The 21,976-nt window shown below is 44.9% G+C and overlaps 1 pseudogene; it reads right to left on the bottom strand.

Moving 5' to 3' along the window:
* Window positions 1-20,397: 20,397 nt before the first annotated feature.
* On the bottom strand, window positions 20,398-20,652 carry LOC114504171 (annotated as a pseudogene).
* Between the last annotated feature and the right edge of the window lie 1,324 nt (window positions 20,653-21,976).

The raw sequence follows: 21,976 nt of genomic DNA, 5'->3' as shown, positions 1-21,976 counted from the left end.
GTAAGTAAGCATTTTACGTGTTTCTAAGCAGTTACAGAAAAAGGATAGATAGAAAGCTTTAGCTCAGCTACTTGAAAGCCATCTGGGTTTCAAAGAGCCTTTTAAAAAATGTCGTGTCCCTGGAAATTGATGGGCAAACCATTGTGAGCTTTTATTTGCTGGACATGTGTAGCCAAGTGGAACAGACAGTGCCTTTCTTTGTAGTAATTTTCCACTTATTGTATTCCAAATTGCAGAGGTTAGAGTAGAACAAGACATTCAAGAGACACAATCCATTATCAGTCTCCTAAAAAGAGGGAGAAAGTAACTCATTTTATCAAGGGTTCATAATGTCAGGTATTTTACATGTAACTTGAGTCAGCTGACTCTTCTAGCTCATTTAAGATCTAGAAAGGACTGATCTAAAACCCTGTTCCAAGAACTATGGGAAATCCAAACACCTGCTCCAAACTCATGCAAATTTCCTGGAGGCTTACGTTTTTATGGTCTGCTCTGGTTGTGAGCTCATTTTTCTGCTGAGAAAAAAATTGAGTGTTTGGGTCATCTTGTTTCCTGTTAGGCACCATAGCAAACTAGATGTGGCACAATGCTCCCCATGGTCTCCTCCTTACCTTCCAGGAGCAAAGGGCTTTTCTGTGTGGGCAGAAGACTCTACTTAAGGTTTAGGAATGAGAAAAGAGTTACATCTCATCAGTGGGGGCCTCCTCAAATTTACTATTAGGTTTTCCTATTTTTATCTCTCTTTTGGTCACCATTATGAGGTTGGTGGCTAAGCCAGATCACTCTACACTTGGCCTTTTGTCAGCTCACAGATTCTTCTCTCCAGATATGACTTCATTGGTTTAAATGGTTTTAAATATATCATTCCCCCCCACTGAATTACACACCCTAACACATTTAATACATGACAGTTGCATGAAGTATACACTGCTCTTTTCATCTTAGGGAAGATATGTTGGAGTTCAGAGAGTAATTTAACTAAGGTCATATGGCTTGTTGTTGAGAAACTGGTTCAAACTGAGGTTCATCTACCTCCAAGGTCCACACTCCTTCTGTCTTTCTTTTTATTTTTATAAGTGTGATTGCTTTTGAAAGCAGCCATAAGAAACCCCAGAATCTACCTTATTTTACCATAAGGAACCCCTATCTCTGAAGTCCCTGCTTAAGCAACACTTACACCTTCGTCGGTTTGCTCATCTGACTGTGCACTCATCCTGTACCCTGAGTGCCTCCTGCAGACTTTGCGCTGGATGCTAGATGCCCCGAAGGATCCAGAAACTGGACTGAAAGAAGGACTCATGGTGGGAGAAGATAATGCCGTTCAGAAGAGTTGGCTTCTTTTGATTAGTTAAAGATGAACTCATGCAGCCCCCTGCCTCTCTACTAGACTAAGCATAATCAGACCAGGACAGATGGGAGGGGATCTCGGTTCTTTAAAATGTTTAGTCACGTGTTATTGGAAGAGGGTGCAATGGGCCAGTGAAGGCAGTAACTCAAGGTACAATACAGAAGCTCTGACTGGAGCTGGGCCCAACTTGGGTCTTGGGTCATCCTAAGAAAGAGGACCCTTCCCTTCATACCTAGTCCCATCCCTGTCTCACGGTGAAACATGACTCTACTTCTACCCACCAGGCATTGCCTACAGGATTCCCTGAGTATGGGGGTGTTCCATGTGCCAACCCACAAGCCACACTACACAGTGGAAGTAAAAGCTGGACAAACTCTTGGGTTCCCGTGCCTTGGAGGACTTCAGAAAGTTGAAGGTAGATCCTCTAAAGAACTAGAGGAGCAGGGAAGAGGGAAACCTACAAGAAGTGAGATTGTTTAGCCTGAGAAGAAAGATGGCCTGTGTGTAGTGATATAAGATACCATATGGGACTTGGGTCCTTTCTTTCATCTTTTTCTTCAAGCTCTTGGGCATGTCACTTTGTGTCTCTTAGCCTCCGTTTTATTTGCAAAACAAGATTCTTTTGAACTCTTCCAGACCTGACATGATCTACTTTTTCACAAGTTTTAGAGACAAGGATCCTTGCCCACTATTGCCAGGGAAGACTTGGTGTTCTATTATACGGATACATTTATTCTGCTTCCTGGATGGTTCTTAGTTCTGCCCTTTCTTCTTGCCATCGCTGGGATGGATTTCTATCTCTATTCTGGAAGCACCTTCCACCTGTTCCCCCTTTGGCTCTCCCCTCTGTGCCCGCTGAGTGACAAATGGCGGAGAAACAGGCCCGTGGCAATCAAAGCTGCCAGCGGCCAAAGGAGCCTCTGCTCAAATCGCTGCAAAGTTCTCCAGCCACGTGCCCCTGAAAGTATTGATTCTGATTTTATTTTCTCCTTTTGGTTAGGAATCTGAATTGAACTGTGGGTAGCCACGATTACCACGGGCTCACCCCTATTAAGCCCCAGACACACTCCCCTGAATTTTCTGCTCAATCAATACCACCTCGTTTCAATGAGAAGAGAAAGGTTACAAATTTTATATATAAAGGTGGGTATTGAAAAATTCCTCTGGTCGGCTCCAGGTCAGCATCCAATTCACAGCACTTTGCGAGAGTAATTCTTCCAGGGAGAGATTTTTTCAGCCTGCAAAAGTGACTTTCATGGGATGGGGAGCCATCTGGGAAGTCAGCATGACATCTCTTCTTTGTGTAAAAAAAGCTGATGAGGGGTGGGAAGAGGCAGCCAGGCCTGCCTGTGTCCAGCTGGGCTTGGAGGGAGGAAGAGGCTGGTGATGGTGTGGAAGCTCAGGTGGGGACGGGCGGGTGCCTGGAGGGAGTCTGCTCTCTGTTGCCTCTCTGCTCTCTAACTGCCAGCAGGGAACAGCCTCTGTGAAGCACCCCCCCCAGCTAATGGTCACACAAAGTCTATTTCACTCAAGTCACCCAATAAAATCGAGTATCCATTCTAAGCCAGGTGAGGGGTGTCCAGCGGTGATCCATCTACGTCGGGGAGCTTAATTCCTAAAACAACCCTGTGCCCTAGGTTTGTTCATGTTGAGCTTGGATTGCTCTCTTGTTGCAAAGCTTGTAAGAAGTTTGCTCGTGGAGTAAGATGTGTTAGTCTGGGTGCTTCAAGAAGCAGGCACCAGGATGAGTTAGGCGTGCAAGAGGTGCACTGGGGGGACACACTGATGACAGGAAATGGGAAGGGAGCCAAAGAAGGCTGGAAGAGCCATCAGACTGGGGTGCAGTTCTGACCCCTATGAGGGAGAGAGGGAAGGAAACAAGGAAGGAAGGAAGAAAGGAAGGAGGGAAGAGAGGAAGGAAGGGAGGGAAGGGGGAAGAAGGCTGCAGTATAGTTCTAAAAACACCTCAGCCAGGCTGAGGGGAAATCTCGAGTCAAAGTTGCCCTGAGAGGAGTCCTGTATAGCGGAGGACCAGGCATGCAACGCTCAGTCATTGGCTAGGAGCAGCCTATGGCACACGTCACTCTGGGTGAAAGTGCTGATGGGTTTCCGAGCGTAACATCGGGGCTGTGGGTCCATCACACTCCCAGGAGCAGGCAGATCTGAGAGGTGCTGCCGCGGTTCAAATCCCCATTCTGCCACTGACTATCTGGTGACGACACGCAAGTCAAATAATTGCTCTAAACCTCATCTTTCCTCATCTCTAAAGTAAGATAATTCACATTTCACGGGATTATAGAGAGAAATAAATGATATGATGCATATAAAGAGCACTTCGCACAGAGCTTGGCATATAGTGAGCTCTAGATAAATGTTAACAGTTATTAAGTTTTATTATGTCAATGGTTTAAGCTTTTTTTAAAAAATAAAACATTCCTCGAGACCTGCATACACAAGACAGATGGAGCATTCTAGCTGAAGGGGGGCGGGGTGAGAAGCCCTGAGTGCCGGTCCTCCCCCGCATCTCCGCACTAGCCCTGGGAACATTTCTGAGGGGCCCTACGATCGGAGGAACAACGGGTTGAATCATGTCACACACACACTGTGTTCGTATTTGAATTTTTATATTAACAATTTCAAAATATAAAACATTAATAAGATAAAATAAGATTGACCTTTTGAGGGTATACACTTCCATGAGTTTTAATACATGTATAGATTTGTGTAACCATGACTACTAAGGCAATACAGACCGCTTTGCTCAGTTGCCTCTTCATCACCACCCCTCCCCCACTGCTCATGGCTGGCTACTACTGTTCTCTTCGTCATCACCACCGTTTTGTCTTTCTGGGAGGGTCCAATGGCACTGCGTAATGTTCAGTCTTTTGGGACTGGCTTCTTTTGTTCAGCACAGTGCTTTCGAGATTCATCCAAGTTGCTACGTATCGATAGTTCATTCCTTTGATTGCGGTGTAATATTCCGACGCGTGGGTGCAGCATGGTTTGTTTCTCCATCCTCCTGTTAGAAGAAACTTGGGTCGTTTCCAGGTTACAACAATTCCTGGCACACAGGTGGGGTGGTCAATAAATGTTAGCTGCCATTTGGGGGCCAAAAATGGGGGCCTGCATTCCTGTGCACTCTAAGGGATTCCTATATGTCTTCTTTTAAAATAAACTCTACACTTTGCTTCTTTCTTGTTTTACTACAATTATTTTCCTGCTTATAAGTCACTGGATGCAATGAGTCAGAATTAATTTCCTCTGGGTTTGAGTGGCTAATTGGGGAGGCCGCCGCTTGGTGACATCTCCTCTTTCTCCATTTCTCTCTCTTTAAGCATCTCTCCCCAAGGTCAGCCACCGCCCCCACCCAAGTCATAAGCAGTGGCTTCAGGATAAATTGTATTATTGATTGTCGCTAAACGCACACCGAGGACGGCAGCTTGGAGCACTTAATGTACCTCCCAGATGCTTCTCCTTTATAGTCTTAAGTCGCTCGTCAACAGTGTGCCCCTTTATCTGTCCCCGCTGACACTCTTCAAGCATTTTAGTGACTCTGACCTCATTCTTTATTTAGCAATTTCATCACTTCAGTCCCATGCTGTTAAAAATTCATCTTCACTAATATCAACATCGTTAGGATTTGCCTGAGTAATGAAGACGCAAGTGCTATTTAAAACACCGCTGGAAAGTGGAGCTGGTTCAGTCGAAGGCCCTCCTTCCTGCTGGAGCCCTGAGGGCTGGCTATTCAAAGTCAGTCTGGAGCACAGTTAGCTGTTAGGAGCTGGAGAATGCTGCAAGGCTCTACTTAACAGAGGGAAAAGAATTTGGAGTTTTGGTGGCAATCCTAGATGGTGAGGACCGGGAGGAATACAGGAAGGCCAAGCAGCAGAGCAGAACCTGTGACGTGCACGAGGCTCGGAAGCGCATAAGAAGTGACTAGTGACAAATCCCCAGGAATGGAATTTCAGTCCGTGTCTGGTTTTCTCTGTGATACTCTAACTCTCAATCTATAGCCTTGATATGAGGTCTGGGAAAATTTATCTTTAGTGTCATGGTAATTTTTGCAAAGGCATTTTTTGATGATTTGTGGAACAAGTGAGATTACGAGTGAAAAGACATCGAAAATATAACTGTGTGAATAATGTCGTGTTTTGAAGGTGATGCACCTTGGAATACTACAATGTCACATCAGCGTTTCTTCAAAAATATTTTTCAGGAAGAGGGTTTTCTACTAAAGAAGAGTTCTAATGCCGACATATATGGCTTTTTTGGGGAGAAGGAGATATCTTCTCCAATTTTTGCTCATTGTATTTTAAAATATATATTAATATTAAACCATATACTCATGCACCTTTTGCATCACTTCCCCTTTATTTTCTGTAGGACTTTGGTTTCTTTTAGCCAAGGGTTTGTTGATGGAATGACTGAATAAATGATTGCCCTTTATTCAGATCTGCTTGATTTTCCATAGTGCCAAATTATCACTTATGTCATATAAATCCTGCATATTTGCTGTGTTCCTAGACATACTGTAGCTTGTGGTTAGCATAATTGAACCCCTCCCCATTATCCTGTTACATTTCCAACTGGTTACTATTGGTATCATTGGTGTGCAGATACAGGTAAATGGGCACAAGGCAGGCCTCTGCAGTGCCACCTTGAGCAGAACACCAGGGTGATATTCAAAATCATTGGAAAACAATGAAAATCTTCTCTGCATCTCACAGAATTGGGCAAGGGGAGCATTATATGGCATGGTGCACAGCAGAACATGCTAAGTTCCTCTTTATCTATCTTAACCATCGTGCCAGCTGGGCTTTCTTCCCTCTCCCATTCTCTTCTTCCAGAGCTATCCTTGGGTAGCTCCCAGCTCTTTTAATGTCACCCAACTATCCATTATTCTGATCAGCATCATCCAGCTGAGAGCCTCGGTTGCTTGAGTGACAAAGAATCTTGTATTAGTTATCTATTGCTGTGTGACAAATTAGCCCAAATACAGCATCTGAAGACATGGACTGTCTCACAGTTCCTGTGGGTCAGGAATGCAAGCAGCTTAGCGGGGTGGCTCTGGTTCAGGCTCTCTCGTGTGGCAGCAGTCTAGTTGTTGACTGGGGCTGCGGTCATCTCATGATTTCGCTGGGGGAGGAGTGGCTGCCAAGCTCTGTCAGTGGCTGCTGGTGGGTCTTAGTTGCTTGCTACGTGGGCATCTCCATAGGCTGCCAAAGAGTGACAGAGGGAGAGAGAGAGAGAGAGAAAGAAGAGAAGAGAGGAGAGAAGACCTAACTCAGAATACAAGGAGAGTATAATTAAACCTCACCTTTTAAGGGAAGAAGTCTCTAAGAATTGTGAACATATCTTTAATATCATCATGAATGATTTTTTAGAGTGGGTTGGGAAAGAATGCAAATGATTATAGGCTATTTTTCCACACTTATTATGCATTAGGACGCTATTGATTTCTGCATTTGCATTTTGCAATAAGCCAGCTCACTAAACTCTTTTAGGTCAAAAAGTTTTCAGTTGATTCTTTTGGGGGTTTCAAGTAGAGTCATGTGTCTCCTTTCCTTGACTATTAATACAGTTTTTTCTTCTCATATTCCCTATCCCTGGCTAGAACTATCTGAATAATAACCATAAACAATAAAGATAAATAATGGTGGTAATAGTGGACATGCTTGTTTCATTCCCCACTCTTATGGGAATATCTTTAATGTTTCACCAGTCAGAATGATGTTGGCTGCTCTTGGTTTATTATGTGAAGGAAGAACCTTCCTTGTGCTTGTTTCCTAAGAATTTTGAACTCTTCCTGGGTTCTGGAGTTTGGCCTGATTGCAAGATTTTAGGCCTTGCACACTCTGAGATTTCCTGAAGTTTCAAGGGAAGAATTCCAGGCTTGCAGAAACCTAGCACCTGGCTCAACCAGAACCCAAGTCCACACGGTGCAGTGGGGACAGTCAGACATCTTGCTTTGAACTTCCTGCTCCCAGCTTTCCTTTCTGCCTGTTGTTTGCTGCTCTCTCCCAAAGAACTCTTGATCGCATTTATTTGTTGTGCCTGGAAAGCTTGGTGTTGAGAAAGAAAAATAAAGACGTATCTGGATAGACAACTGCTCTAATCTCAGTTGACACAGGTAACATTCGAGTCCCCTATAGCTGTGCTCCTTTCACCTCTTCTGTCCCCTTCTGACAACAGAGGTCACTGTTCATGCTAGGGTCCTGACACCTTGATGGTGCCATTCTGGGCAATTCTCATTCCGATTTCCTGGCGTTCAGGTTGAAGTGGAGCTGTAAGGGCTTCTACAACTTATTCAGGCTTGGGGAGGGAGGTTAGTGAAAGACAGCCTTGAAGTTGACTTGATCTGATACCCAGCGATGCTCTTTGGAACTTGTCCTTGGCCTTTCGATAGCTGAGGAACAGGGTGCAGCATGACCTTTGGGCACTGGGACCCCACCGAGGACAGTCTCAAACATGTTTTGGTCCTGGACTTAACTGAACTGCTGGCCAGGGAAATCATGAACTAAAATAACAGACGAAATCCTGACACTTCTTTATTTGGAATTTTCCGAGGCGCAGACGGTAAGTTTCTGACCAGAGCTGTGTAGGGAAGGCATCTCTGTTCAGTACTGCTCACGGAGTCAGCTTCCTCAGGCTGGAAGTCCCCAATCCCCCCTCCGGCTCACCTACACTCCCTGGAGTTCATCTCCTAATTTTCCTTATCTCTGACCCTATCATGGACCTCTATAGAAGGCAGGGATGTTGCAGGAGTTATTCACTTCCATTTGACCCTGGACCATACCAGACCCAACCCACTGACTGTTAAAACCGATGTCTGTAATTCCACTGTGTGGTAAACTCACAGGGGCACCAGCCACCCAGAGGCTCCTTTCAGGAAGGACTGGCCTCTGGCTCGCAGCTCCTTCAATCTCTGCCTCTGCAGAAAGCCACCGCACCCGGGGCAGTCTATCGCTGGTGACAGAGGGAGGCGGGAATATAAAGGGGACATGGAGGCCTGGACATTCTGGCCTGACGGGGATGCTCCCACAGGAAATGCTGGCTGCCCACCTGCTTTGCAGCTGGATTTCTTCCTCTGCCCCGTTCTGCTTCCTTCTCCCTCCCTTTGCAGCCATTGCCCCTAATAAATGACTTTCACGCCAAACTGCTTCTCAGCACTGCTTCTGGAGAAGTCAGCCCGGGACGCACCGTGGGACACCATGTTGCCACAGGAGGACGGGGGCCCCTGAGCTCACTTTTTGAGAGAGCTGATCCTGGGGGGTGCCCACTTCCCGGCACGGTGGTGGTAGCACATGGTGATCAAGACAATTTTGTAAGGGAAGGTATTTTTTAAAAATGTCTTTCATCTAGTTTTATTAAGATGTAATCTACATAGTGCCATATATAAGTTTAAGGTGTACAGCATAATGATTTGACTTACATATATTGTGAAATTATGACCACAATAAGTTTAGTAAATATTGATCAACTTACATCGATATAAAAAAAGGATATTTCTTACTTATGGTGGGAACCCTTAGGATTGACTCTCTTAACAACTTTCATATTATCATATAGCAGTGTTGACTATAGTCATCCTGATGTATATTATGTCTCTCGTACTTATTTAGCCTATAACTGGAAGCGTGTAACTCGTGACCACCTTTCTCCAATTTCCCCTCCCCCACCAGTGCGGGAAGGTGTTTTCTCATCACGACAGCATTCGATGGGAGTGTCGTGTGGTTATTGTCCCTGCGCAAGCCAAGGCACACCCAGAGGTCCCCTTGGTCACTAGTAGGTGAGGTGGGCTTTCTGACATGTTTTCCTAGTGCAAGGATTGTCCAGAATTGAGCAGGGGGTCATCTGTGACCCTCTTTCTTCTTCTTCTCCCACTTCCGCCCTTTGTCATTTTCCTGGCTGGTGTCCTGGTTCCTCTTCCTTCTCGTTGGTGCGTGTCATTTCGGTTTGCAATTTCACCACGAGATAAGGCATTTTCGAGTAAATCTGACTTTAGTGGACAAATTAAAATCCAATTAAAGAAATAAAATAGTGAACAGTGAAGTGCTCATGAGAGGTTGTTGGGGGCTGGTGTGGGGATTGGTTTGAGCTCACAGAATAGCTGCAGGTTACCCTCGGGGGAGGAACTCCATCATGAAGGCTTGTAAAGCTGAGAATAAGGGGTAATTGCAGGTGGGAGCCTGTGACCTGCTGGATAGAGAGGATGTGAGTAGCTCATTGCAAAGGAAACACATTTGATTAAAAAGCAGCTTAACCTCTCTACGAAGCCTGAATTGAAAAAAAAAAAAAGAGGAAAGATAACTAAGCTGCTGGTAAAACTTACCGCCAGGCAAATGAGAGAGAACATGCAAGTGGATGTACTTGTTTGTATATCCTCCTGGGCGCTCTTAGAGGAATTCAATTGAGTTTAACAACACCGCGTGAGACCCTGCCCTGTTCTAGGTACACTGAAATTAAATTTAAAGGGGTGCCCCAAACCTCAGTAGTCAAGATAAATAACACTGTAGTGCAATATTTAAAAACATAAAAAAATCAATGTAACAAATCAGGGCAAAGAAAATATCAAAATGAATAAAAACAGATGGGATCAGTATTCTTGCTTTGTCTTTTTGCCTCAGGCTTTAAGGTGGCTTGGTGTGGCCCTGCTACTGACCTTGTCCCTGTTTAAAATTTTGGTATTTTGTTCTTCTTGGTATTTTTTGCATTAATTTGATTTTTTAAAAGGACTGGATTAAAACATGGTTTAACTCAATTACTGAGCTTTTTGGTGTTCCCTTAAAGTTTGTGTCCGAGACCAACCCCACCCCCTTGGGAGAGACAGATGGTGTTTGTTCTCAAGGTGGCCCCATGGACCCATTGGGAGCCTTCTGGAATGAGAAGAGTTGTCAGTTCCAGGTGAAGGGACATTTTTTTTTAACTAGGATCTCGTGGGATTCGAGAAACAGAGCAGCTTCAGACCCAGTGACGAAATGTGACAGAGCTTTGGCCGAGGGACATGTGTCCCCACCCCAGATGGACCCGGGGTGACTCCATGGGGTGGGACCTGGAGGGAATGCAACGCGTGGGCCCTGGAGGGGTCAGCCGCTTCGGGAGCACAGCCTCCCTGCAGCCTTCCCCTTGCAACATGTGCAGCTTGTCTTGTAGTTGTGGTTCTTGTGCATTTTTGAAAAGATTTTATCTATTTACTTTTAGAGAGTGGAGAAGGGAGGGAGAAAGAGAGGGAAAAATACATTGGTCGGTAGCCTTTTGCACTCCCCCAACCCGGGACCTGGCCTACAGTCCAGGCCTGCACCCTGACTGGGAATCGAACTGGCGACCTTTCATTTTGCAGGTGCAGTTCCTAACAAAGAGGAGGCACTCAGTGCCCACTGAACGCAAGAATGAGTGCAGAATGAGTGGCTCCCCAGGAGGAGATTTTGAAAAGATCTGGCTAACTGGAAAAACATTCTATCTTCTAGTCCCTGAAGTACAAAAATACTCTCACACACTTTTGGTTTGTTCTGGTAAAATATACATAACATAAAACTCACCATTTTAACCGTTTTTAAGTGTGTCATTCCTATGGCATTAAGGACATTCACATTACTACACGACCATCACCACTATCCATCTCCAGAATTTTTTCATCTTCTATGCTCACTTCTATATTCATTGTCTAAGTGAAACTCTATACTCACGAAACAACAACTGTACATTCTCTCCCCAGCCCCTGGCCACCACGGTTCTACTTCCTGCCTCTGCGCATGGGACTGCTCCAGGTGCCTCATATACGTGGACTCACGCAGCATGTGTCCTCTTGTGGCTGGCTGGCGTTACTTAGCCTGAAGTTCATCCCTGTTGTAGCATGTGTCAGGATTCCCTTTGTTTTTAAGGCTGAGCAGCGTCCACTGTATGTATCTATCACATTTTGCTTATCCATTCGTCCCCCGGTGGACATTTGAGTTCCTTCATCCTTCTGAAGATTGTGAGTAATGTGCTGGGAACCAACTCTCCCGCTTACTTTGGGGGAAGTAAGAAGGAACGTGGGCCCTGCGAGGCTGTACCTGCGTGGATGTGATCTGACTCCTCATTGCAGGCTTGGCCTGCAGAATGGAGTCAGCAATCTCGCCTGAGGCCCTTTGGAGACCCACTGTGTTCTAGGCACTCGGCGTGGTGGGTTTTGTGTCTCAGATACAAAACATGCCCCGCGCCTCAGAGAACTCAGTTTGGTGCGGGGTGGATGCAGAAGCAGATTTAAAGCAAGTGATGCCAGTTGGATTTGGCTCAGCCAGAGAAGCGGTTGCTTCTCCTTCGTCTCGGTCCTTGAATGAGTGGGTGACTCCCATATGGGGAGAAGGGTTAGCTAAAGTGGGTATTGTAAGAAATGTGAACTAGCAGGAAGTTTTGGAGTCTCAATCAATACTGGCTTTTGGATTTACAGACCATTCGGGTTAGGTGGATCCCTCCAGAACAGTGAATAGATAGTTCTGATGCCGAGACCACCGAGTTTTGTGCTTCCTGCCAGAGAGTTCCTGCATCAGAAAGACAAGGGGGCTACCCGGGAGCGGACCCTGCCCATGCACCATGCCCCCATTCTCAACCATAAACACACACACGTGTGTATCCTGAAGGGGGGCATGCTGCAGAAAGTCTTTGAAACCAGGAGTCCGTTGGCTGATTTCATGGGAATGCTTTAAGGCTGAAGGAAAACCCCCCAGGCTATTTAAAGTCACACACGCTCACACGCTCTTTAATGTGGTTGATAAAACCTTAATTAAAGCAGCGATTAGAAACAAAGTAATAATGACCACTAATAAAGTCGTTTATAGGGATCGATAGCTTTACAGAGAGCAGCCCATCCCGTTGCGGCCGAGCGCTGCAGACAGCCCCGGAGCAGGGGCTCTGGCTGGGTAAAAGGATTAGAGGCAGGGTTTCCTGGAATAGAGAGATAACATAAAAGGCAATTTATAATGTGCGGCTGCGAGCAATGAGCTAGGGAAAATGGAAAGCTGTGATGTGGACGGCCTTCGTTGTACCTTTGCATTATGAATGAGCTTTACAAGATTGCAGGCTACGGCAAGGATTTGGTTCCTTGTGTACAAATGAGCGTTATTGGCATTGTTTCCCTTTTCTTGTTGCGGTCCATGCATCTTAGGGTTAAGGGAGGAGGGCGAAGGAAACCACGTCCGAGAAAGCCGCTAGCGATGGGTGCTGTGCTAATAACTGTCACAGTAGTAAAGGCCGGAGTCGTGATGATAACAATGGCAACAATAATAATAAAGTAATAACGAGCACCTAAGTGCCAGCCTCCTTTGTATTTCATCCTCAAACCCAGCGACTCTCCTGTCAGTAAATAGTATCACCTTACCTGTACCAAGTGATGTAGAGGGTGTTTACTGAGAAACCGGGCTGGGAAGGGAGTACAGAGAAGGTGTTCTGGAGCATGAAGTTTTACTTTAGGATCTGAAAGGCAGTGAGAGACTTGGCTCAAGTGCACACACGCACACACACATGCACGCGCACACACGCACAGGTGCACGTGCACACACATTCTGTTGAGTGACCTACAAGGCCCTATACACAGGGGTGCCAAAGTCATTTTCACAGGGGGCCACATCAGCCTTGAGGTTGCCTTGGAAGGGCTGAATGTACTTTTAGGACTGTATACATGTAACTACTCCTTAACTAGGGGCAAGGAGCTCTGCATTCGGCCTTTGAAGGCAAACCACGAGGCTGATGGGGCCCCTGGGGAAAGAGTTTGACACTAGGATTGGGCTCTGGCTGAGCTCTCCGGTCTTACCTGTCTCTATTTTGTCCTTATTCATCCACAATGGCCTCCTTTCCGACCCTCAGACACACCAAGCTCCTTCTTGTTTCTATTTGCTGTGCCTCCTCTAGAATAATCCCCCCTCAGATCTTTTCTCAAATCCCTTCCCATCCTTTGGCTCCAAATGTTACCTCCTTAGAGAGGCCTTCCCCCGACCCCCCGCCCCATCCTGCCTCATCCCCTCTTTTTCCTGTTTACCTTATTGCTTTATTTTGTTTTCTTCATTGCACTGAACATCTAAGGGTGTTTTATTTACTCATTTTCACTTGTTTGGTATTTGCCTCCCTCCACTAAAATATATACTTTTGTGAGGCTATAGCCCCGGGTTCTGGAATAATTAGTTAATGGCTTTCGCATAGTAGGGCCTCAGTAAATGTTTGTGGAATGAACGAACAAAGGCTACTTGAGGAGCATGTTTACGCTATGACGTAATGTGAAGTTCCTAGTCACCCCTAACTTATTCCCTTCAACCCTCCCTACTTTTCCTGCCCCCTCGTTCTTCACTGAATACAAATTTCATAAGGATTTGGACCACAGCTGAGAACACCCTTGAGACGAAGCACTGCATAATCCAGTGATTTTAAGATTCCCCAAGCCCTAATTAGCATGGTGCATGGCAATGATGCTAAGTGAACTGTAGTCGTATTACCAGGTCAAAACCCAGCTTTGTAGGGCAGCCCAGAATAGAGGCTGCACTCTTTTTGTCTTTAGTGGGCAGTCCACAGGGTCTTTAAAGGTGCATCAAGATGTAATAGGCAAATAATGTTCTTGGTACATTATGCAATGAGAGAGATGCTTGCAGACTCTCCGAGGTGTGGCTTCCGGATATTGAAGTTTCCATCAGGTGCACTTGGGGCCTGGATGGATGGTTTCAATTAGAATTCAATTAGCATCCATCAAGGCAAACTCTGGGGGCTGCCTCTTCCCATCTGTAGTGCCCCTGCCCCAACTCCCTCCCAACCCTTCTTTGTCTCAGGGCAGTTTGAAACAGAGCTCTGTGTAAGCACAGGCATGAAGGGACTGTGCCTTCAGTTTGATGTGGAGCTAGAAAATCGTCCCCATCACACCCACGGCCACTGGGGGACCAGCTGGCCTGCCTCTCCCTGGGCACCCCATCCGACTTCATTCTGACCCTTTAGGTGGCTGGGCCTGCCCCAGGTTACACAGACAGCTGCGTGTGAACGTGCACTTCTCGCACCTTCTCACCATTCACAGCCATGCTCCTGAACCACTGCGACAACACGTCTTGTAACAGTTCTGACCTGGCTATCATCTCGTTCTTCGGTTTAACTCAGAAATTACCTCTCACTGTTTCTGAGACCTAATGCTTTAGGGTTTGGTTTTTTTTTTTTTTTTTTTTTTTTTTTTTTTTACTTAATCCTTAATAAAGAACTATAAGTTACAAAATTTTCTTTTGGGTGTATAACTCTATCAGTGTAGTGTGTGTGGTTTTGAGAGAGAAGCCTAATTCTTTGCTCAAGTGGAAATCTTGGCTCCAGAAGAGCATGCTGCCAGGAGTTCTGTTTACCTGGGGATTATTTCATAGGCCTCTGGGGTGTTTGAGAGGCGTACTTTGAAAATGATGGCTGAATCTTGGGAAACCAAAATCAAGTTCCTCCCGCAAAGAGACAGACAAACTATATTACCCACCGCTGTGGGAAGTTCTTGAAATCGTTTAGCATTTCTCCTTGGAGGCGCGTCTCCTCCTGTCTTGAGTTGAAATTAATTATTAGCAAGGAGAGAGACCTCAGGTGTGGCATTGATGGTGACACTCAAACGTCCTCTAACCCAGCTTCAGAGGAAAACTTGTCTTGGGTTCCTTAGTGAAGCACAGGCACACTGAGGTCCCCTTCTTGGGAATAAAGTTGTCTTAATCCTGATGGACAGAAGTCTCTCCCTCCCGCATTTCTGTGCAAATGTAGAAATGTTGTATCAACAATCTGGGCAGCCCAAGGATTTCCCTGTGTACGTATCACCTTCAGTAGAACAGAGGGAGGGGCATAGCACAAGGCCAAAGATTTCAGTGGCCAAGAGGGATGCTATCTCCCCAGAACCTGCAACATGAAAGGATCTAGCTGGTGAGAATATAAGACCCTACTGGAGAGCTCTTTTGTTCCTCCCTTAACCGTGATGTCTAGAGATTTCTTAAGAAAATTTGGCATCGTAGCTAATTATTAGTCTGGCATCACCCATTTCTGTCTACTCTTTGGATGGGGAGCTCTGGGCTCACTGCAATGCCTGCACAGTTGCTTGTGCACAGAAAGAAATAAAAAATAAATACATGTTAAATGCAACTGATTTAGGCCTGAACTTTTCCCAGTTACACACCTTTTGAGAAAACTCTCAGCATGTGCAAGAATCCAGGGAACCCCTAAATGCCAATGGTATAGCTTGAAAAAATGAGTCAGCTCCTGAAAGGGGGGTAGAAAGCAGAGTTTGGCCATTGGAGAGGAAATGTCAAGCCAGACAGGACAGGTCCAAGGGATCCTGTGCACTTAGCATTGTAAGTGTCTGGATTGGAGCCCTTGGCTACCACCTGGTCTGGCCATCAGATGATGAGGAACAGCAGCTGGCAAACCTAACCTGCTCCATGAACTGAAGTAGTGGAGGGGGCCTGCAAGGACTTGAATTTCTCTATCCAGTGTGTGAGTGCACCCTCCAGGGAATCATACGCCCCCCTGGGGAACATGTGCTCTCACTCCTGAAGCCACCCAGATCTCCAGTCCCAGTGCAGAAGAGGACTGGCCTGCCAAGTGAGGTCGTTAGTGGACACCAGTAGTTTCACTTACTTTTCATTTATTGGATGGAAGCCCAGTGGGTAGTAAAGGCATCGACTCAGGACTCAAAAGGACTTGGATTTGAATCTGACTCTGCCATGTGATAGTAGGATAAATTGGTTTCCTCACCTGTAAAATGGGGAGAGAAAGTTGACAACACAAAGTTCCTTGGCTGAAGTGAGCAGGAAGAAAGTAATGTTGTTTCTCTCATCTTACCTGTTTTCTTTATTGTTCCTAGAGTTGACTTGACCAAATGGTGAGGTGGCCATCTTGGTAGGCTGCTGCCTTCCTGCCAACAGGTGTTCTGTACTCCTTGTTGGCTTCTGCCCATCCCGTCTCTGGCTCTTGGCCTACTTTCTGGAGCTTTCCTGCCTACTTCTCCCCTATCAAAGCTGACCCACCATATCTTTCATTCTCTCAGGACCTTGTCCACAATAGGAAATTGCCATTCTATGTCTCTGTATTAAATGTTCCTCTAGGAAGGTGAGGAGTTGAATCTTCAGGCAAACAGATAAGTGACATCCATTGAAGACTCCATTGCCTTGTGGGTGGCTCTGAGCCCAGTGACCGTCAGGCAGGATTTGCTGAGAGGCTCAGGACTATGGTTTTCAGAGGCACAGCCTCCCCTGGTCTCAGCATCATTGCTCATTCTTCATAGCTGTTCCTGCTTCGATTCCCTGTTCATCTCTGCTGTTACATGCTGGGGCCGGAGTTTGGTTCTGAATTCCAGTCCTTAAACAGGGCTCAGATCCCCTTTCAGATCATTCCAACTCTTCCCCGGAAGTCATGTTCTCTTCCCAATAATTCCTCCTCATCAGATGGGTTCTGTTGCTACAGGACCCATTGCTGGCCTCTGCATATTGCTGCTGTCTGGTTCCTCCTGCTGCCCCCTGTCCTATACTCTGAGTTGAGGTCCTTTACGTTGGTCCAACCCAATCAAGACTGAGACCACTGTATCCTGCTGCACTGTGGCTTCGAAGTGATAGTTTTCCCTTCAGGAGCCAGCTCTAATGTTGAGTCACTTCTTATAATTTGAAAGCCTTTTCACCTAGGCTCCTCCCCTTGCCCACACATCCATGGGGCTCAGGGGCCAGAATGCCTCATGCTCATGCCTTGTGATTAAGCTCATAAACAAATCTTACTAAGAGCACTGATGTACGATTTATATCTACTCCCCTTTACAATACTTTCCAAGGTATTTCAGGAAGCTTTCAATGAGCAATACCTACTATTGGTCTATACAAGCAAAAACAAAAGACAGAATCACTAAACGAAGGAGAGGGGTTGAAAGGAACAAGGATATTCTTGTTATTTTGTTCTTGCTTATATAAGTTAAGGATATTCTTGTCCTTGAGCACTAAATTTTCAATTGAGCTTTCTAGCAGCTAAAGCAAACAAAAAAAAAGAAAAAAAAGAAAACATGATGAATTGTTGTATGGTTCTCTTTTCTGGTTAATGTGGCACCCTGAGATCCTGCTGAATATGACTTCATTTTATATGTTTAGGTTAATACAGTGTACTGTTTTAGTTAAAATTTCCTGGACATTCTTTTTTTTCTCCCCAAGCCAAACTGTATTCAGCTTTATTAAAGACATTTTTCATAAACAATCATGGTATTTAAGGAAGGATAAGGGCAGACAATCATTAACAGTGTATAAAGCATTCAAACTCTCTTCTTCAATGGACTACCAATCAGAAAACCACTATAAACCCCAATGAAGTCTTCATCTGATGCTCTGAACAGGGGAAGTTTAGAGTGAGGGTTGATATTTCACATTAAGCATGTTGCTTAACAACTTTCCACAAGCCAACTCTCACTTTCAGGAAATGAAATGAACATGGCAGAATGATCAGTCTGTAGATCCACAGTCTAAAAAAGGAACTGCTGCTCCTTGAGGGGTGCCATCTCAATGACATGGCAAAGTCCAGATTGTCCAACATACTGGCAACCAGATTTTTGGGTCAGGTTCCAAAAGGTCTGTGGAATCATGGGAGTCGAGCCTATGCTTAAAGTGGGATATAAAAATGAATTTCGTTTTTCTATACCACAGTATGTCGGTGCCAAGGTGGCTAATGTGTGTCAATATCAAGATATCCCTCCTCCCAGAAACCAAGAAGTTTCTCAAAGCTAGAAAGCAAAGGTATTTTTTCCCCTTGTCAGTCTGGCTTTGGAGACATTCTATTAGTAGCACAGGAGGTCTGTCTGGAAAAAGTCCAGCCATTATTATTATAATGAGAACAGTTTATGTGATATTGATGTAACCTGGCAGCCAAGGAGAGTGGACTGGAATGTGTGTGTGTGAACAATGATGACTTCACTGTATTAGTCAGTGCAAACTAGTCTTGTGCAGAGTTTTTAGCAAAATATCAAATCACCCAGTTGACTCAGCCCCCCTACAGCCCAGATTTGGTGCCCCACAACTTCTGGCTTTTTCCAAAACTAAAATCACCTTTAAAAGGGAAGAGATTTCAAACCATAGATGAGATTCAGGAAAATATGACAAGGTGACTGATGCCATTGGGAGAACTGTGTGAGGTCCAAGGTGCCTACTTTGAAGGGGACTGAAGCATCATTGTCCTATGTACAAAGTTTCTCATATCTTGTGTCTTCTTCAATAAATATCTCTATTTTTCATATTATATGGATAAATACTTGTGGACAGACCTTGTATGTCCTTCCCCACAAAAAAGCAAAAATGAAGTTGTCTGTGTGCTAATGACATAGCTTTATTTTTAAATATATTTTATTGATTATGCTATTATAGTTGTCCCATTTTTTCCTCCCCTTTATTCCCTTCTGCCCTGCACCCCTCCCCACCACCATCATCCCCCCCCCCCTTGGTTCATGTCCATGGGTCATACATATAAGTTCTTTGGCTTCTCCATTTCCCACACTATTCTTACCCTCCCCCTGTCTATTTTCTACCTGCCATTTGTGCTACTTATTCCCTGTACTTTTCCCCCCATCCCCCCTCAACTTCCCACTGATATCCCTCCATGTGATCTGTATTTCTGTGAATCTGTTCCTGCTCTAGTTTGCTCGGTTCGTTTTTTCTTTTTTTTTTTTTAGGTTTGGTTGTTTATAGTTGTGTTTATTTTCATTTTACTGTTCATATTTTTGATCTTCTTCCTTTCATTAGATAAGTCCACTTAACATTTCATATAATAAAAGCTTGGTGTTGATGAACTCCTTTAACTTGACCTTATCTGGGAAGTACATTATCAGCTTTTCCATTCTAAATGATAGCTTTGCTGGTTAGAGTAATCCTGGATGTAGGTCCTTGCCTTCCATGACTTCAAATACTTCTTTTTAGCCCCTTCTTTGCAAGCCCCTTCTGCAAGGTTTCTTTTGAGAAATCAGCTGATGGTCTTATGGGGATTCCTTTGTAGATAACTGTCTCTTTTTCTCTTGCTGCTTTTAAGATTCTCTCTTCATCTTTAATCTTGGGTAATATAATTATGATGTGCCTTGGTGTGTGCTTCCTTGGGTCTAACTTCTTGGGGACCCTGAACTTCCTGGACTTCCTGGAAGTCTATTTCCTTCACCAGATTGGGGGAGTTCTCCTTCATTATTTTTTCAAATAAGTTTTCAATTTCTTGCTCTTCCTCTTCTCCTTCTGGCGCCCCTGTGATTCAGATGTTGGAATGTTTAAAGATGCCCTGGAGGTTCCTAAGCCTCTCCTCATTTTTTTGAATTCTTGTTTCTTTATTCTGCTCTGGTTGAATGTTAATTTCTTTCTTCTGTTCCAAACCATTGATCTGAGTCCTGGTTGTCTTCCCTTCACTCTTGGTTCCCTGTACATTTTCCTTTATTTCACTTAGCATAGCCTTCACCTTTTCCTCTATTTTGCAACCATACTCAACTATTTCTGTAAGCATCCTCATTACCAGTGTTTTGAACTGTGCATCTGATAGGTTGGATAGCCCTTCATCTCTTAGTTGTATTTTTTCTGGAGCTTTGATCTGTTCTTTCATTTGGGCCATTTTTTTTTTTTTTGTCTTGGCACATCTGTTATATAGTAAGAGGCAAAGCCTTAAGTATTCACCAGGGTGGGACAACACACGTCGCTCCACTGTGGTGCTGCATGTGGGGGAGGGGTCCAAGAGCTAATAAAATAGCTTTAAAAAAGCAAAAAAATCTGCATTTTTGCAAAAGTTGATAAAAATAGTATTTCAAACTGTATAGTCACCAGAAGTACACAGTTATCAAAATTGCACATATGTCCTGGCCTGTGTGGCTCAGAGTGTTGTCCCATAGACCGAAGGGTCATGGATTTGACTCCTGATCAGGGCACATGCCAGGTCTCATGTTGGGGTGTGTATGAGAAAGCAGCTGATTAATGTTTCTCTCGCATTGATAATTTTTTCTTCTTTTCTCTCTCTGCCTTCTTCTTTCCGTGAAAGCAATGAGAAAAATGTCCTCAGGTGAAAATTAAAAGAAAAAAGCTGCACACACTTCACTTGGCATCTCCAGCACCTACAGCTTTCTGTGCCTGGAATGATTTGGCATCTCCATTTCCTGCAGGATTATTCCCATCCTTGGCAGCATCAGCTTCTCCCTTTCCCTTTGGGTTCTTTCTTTCCCTTCTTGGCAAGGTCCTTTTAAGGCTTGGGCTCTGGCTGATGACCTGGTGGATCTTCTCTGTGGTTCGTCCTTCACCTTGCCTTTATCTTCATCAGCATCCCCTTCAGCCTTTCTCTTGGGCATGATGGTGACAGTGGTGAGACATACAGGCTGGGCAGGAGGATGTAGCAGTGTGTGGGCTTAGGTCAGTCTGGAGGTCGTTCTCACCTCTTTTTCTGTACATTCTTAAAGAATAAGTTGAATGGCAAAAATATTAAGCATTATGATAAGTAAATTCAATGGAACTAACACTGATTTGTTCTTTTAGTCAAATGTGCTTATGGATCACCTAATCTGCGAACATGAAACACTACAGCATGTGCTACAGGAGATGGAAACATACAGAACTCTTCCTTAAGTAAGCCTTAAGTGTAGGAGGGGAGATGAGAGAAACAGCTATATGTCTACAAAACAAAGTGGAAAGTAGTGAGAACTGTAAGAGTAGCACGGATATGTTGCTGGCAGAGTCCAGAAGAGGGATCAAGAAGCCGCAGTTCATGAAGGGCTATAATTGAGGCAGTTAGGGTCTGTGCAAGTACAGGGGGTAGGAGGGACAAGAAGAAGGAAAGGACATTTGAAGTTGAAGAAACAGTGTGACTCAGGGCGCTGCTGTACAAATTCATAGGTTGTGTTCAGGGGAAAGTGAGTGTCAGGGGTCCATGGCTAGCTAGTTGAGTGGCTGCTAGGACACCTGCCTGAAATATAGAAGGGAGTTCAAGGACTGAAGGCAGCATGGCAGGATATGGAGGGTCTGGAAGGTCATACTCAGAAGTCAGGAGAGTGGATTAAAATAAGACAGTAGCCTAGAACCCATGTTTCCACAGTTTGGGTTTTTATTCTATAGTAAGAGGAGCCGAATTGTAAGAGGGAATTGTTGAGACAGAAACTGATATTTCTAACTGGGCTTTAAGCAAACTATTTTGTCAAGTGAATGCTAGGAAAATGAGAGGCAAGGAGACTGGGGGCAGGGAGACCAGCCACTTGACGTGGCTGCACAAGTTCAGGTAAGAGGTGAAGAGGGAATGAGCTGGAGCTGGGGGGGTGGACAGTGGGGATGAGGGGTGTGAATGGAATTGAAAGACATCGTTCTGACCTTTCACAAACCCTCACTGCCTTGGCTACCATGATGCAGTGTAATGAAGAGGCTGAGTAGGTATGGGAGCCAGACAGACATGAGTTCAAATTCTCCCTCTATTATTCACTAGCTGTATGATTTTGATCAAATGGCTGTGTTTTCTTCTGAGTTTCGCTCCTAACATGAGGGTAAGAATACTGTCCTCATGGCCCTGGCTGGTGTAGCTCAGTGGATTGAATGCGGGCTTGGAACCAAAGTGTCCCAGGTTCGATTCCCAGCCAGGGTACATTCCTGGGTTGCAGGCCATCACCCCCAGCAACCACACATCTCTCTCTCT

Source organism: Phyllostomus discolor, chromosome 8, assembly GCF_004126475.2.
Source record: "Phyllostomus discolor isolate MPI-MPIP mPhyDis1 chromosome 8, mPhyDis1.pri.v3, whole genome shotgun sequence".
Lineage (NCBI taxonomy): Eukaryota > Metazoa > Chordata > Mammalia > Chiroptera > Phyllostomidae > Phyllostomus > Phyllostomus discolor.
This window is presented reverse-complemented; position numbering and strand designations above follow the sequence as displayed.